This window comes from Amphimedon queenslandica, unplaced genomic scaffold (genome assembly GCF_000090795.2).
Source record: "Amphimedon queenslandica unplaced genomic scaffold, v1.1 AMPQUscaffold_10208, whole genome shotgun sequence".
Lineage (NCBI taxonomy): Eukaryota > Metazoa > Porifera > Demospongiae > Haplosclerida > Niphatidae > Amphimedon > Amphimedon queenslandica.
Window position 1 is genome coordinate 1 of NW_003549521.1, and position 1,879 is coordinate 1,879.

The window sequence follows — 1,879 nt, forward strand, 5'->3', positions numbered from 1 at the left end:
ATTTCTTTTGTAATATAATTAATATAAGAATGACAGCTACTCTATAAAAATTAAATTGCTAGAAAAATTACACAAAATTAAATAAAGTGTATTTACTGTACATGCATATAGCCAACTCTTATAACATGTCATCAAGTAAATTTGGTGGGATTGCAATACAATAATAAAAATAAAAATATGACATCTAAAACTCAGTCATAACCAATATCTTTGTCTATCCTGTGCTTCAATTTGCTTAATCCTCTTTAACCTAGAATACAATAAAATGAGTACATTAATCTTAAGTTTGTAATTAAACTCTATGAAAGCTGATCAGAAGATTTGTAATCAATAATTCTGTAAAGTGAACATGAATAAAAGAGAAATGGTTTAATCAACAAACCTATACTTACATCAAACTATAACGATTATACTAATGTATACCGTACAAGATGAATTATTGGTGAGGAATTAATATTTGAGGTTGCATGGCGGTTCTATGAAGAAATCGCCAATATAAAATCCACCATTTTGTTTCAATCTGAGCATGCTCAATGGCACGTGGCACAAAACCGCCATCATAAAATCCGCCAAATATTACTCCCACCAATAAATCATCTTGCATGGTAAGTGGTTTTTTCAAGGGAATTATATATATTTCACAAAATCTACTAATATTCCAATTTGCGGATATTAATTTCGTGAATTCTACCACGTGCCATGCAGTACCGTATTAAATTATATTTTATTTTCACAAATCAGGAAGAAATCCACAAAATTTGCAACCCTCGAAAAAACCACTTATACGGTAATGTAAATATGTAGACATTAACTGATAGTACATGTACATGATGATACATGAGGTCTACTGACCTTGCTCTCTCTGCCTCTTGTATTTCTGATCTCTCTTTATCTGTTAACTTCTTCATCTTCTCTCTATTGTCTCTAAATAATTATAAACAGTAAGAGGTGTATGTAAGTGTGTGTGTATACATAATGTGTGTGTGTTCATTAGTACTTGTAATATATGACACATCCATCATATAGTCCTGATGAGTATCTGTATGAAGTGATGGAATACCAGTTCAGCATTTTCTCAATATCAAGACATGATATCTCAACTGGAAATGATATTCCCTAATACAATCAGAGAGAGCATTAAATAGTGTATGTTTCAATGACTAACCACTGAATAATAGATATACTCAACAGGAACTCCACTTAACTCTGACAGCTGTAAAAACAAAATGATACATGTAATAATAACACATACTCTCTCAAAGTCAAAGTACAGTACACGTGTATATTCTCAATATTATGATGTATAGTGCAAAATTTTCAAGGGTTGTAATTTTCGCAGATTTTGCAATTTTTTGAAGATTGCAAAACAATCAAATTTTTAGGGTACAAGACAGCAGATGGTGTAAATTCGCAAAAACTAAATCAGCAAATAGATTTTTAGGCAAATTCACAAAATTTACAGCCCTCATAAATTTTGTGCTATAATGTTTATAATTATTGTTTAACTGGAAATTTGGGTTTTAATTTTTGGCGGATGCACATAGTTTTACTTGGATAGCGATTAACTACAAAAACATCACATCCCCAAAATTAACATCAGTTATGGCAGGGGTAAACATAAAGGGGGTGACCTTTGCCCCCTACAACTGACCTTGACCTTAAGGATCAAAAGGCTTCATTGTACAAGCTACAAGAAAAATTATAAAACCAATTTTTAAAAATTCTAAATTTCCTAAATTTTTGCATACAGTTATATTATGGAATAATCACTATCAGTCTGGCATATAACATTATTTTAAAATTATTTCTGTAATAACTTTATTGGTAGAAGAAGTGAACTGCTAACCTTTAAACACATCACCAGCACAAGCAATACAAT

General features: G+C 30.8%; 1 long non-coding RNA gene across 1 annotated transcript; it reads right to left on the reverse strand.

The window, feature by feature from the left end:
* Nucleotides 1-844: 844 nt before the first annotated feature.
* Nucleotides 845-1,236, reverse strand: LOC109590325 (uncharacterized). The gene is made up of 3 exons (XR_002189263.1): nucleotides 1,166-1,236; nucleotides 998-1,116; nucleotides 845-924 (listed from the first exon to the last, which is right to left on the reverse strand). It is a non-coding gene; the product is annotated as an uncharacterized LOC109590325 (long non-coding RNA).
* Nucleotides 1,237-1,879: the final 643 nt, after the last annotated feature.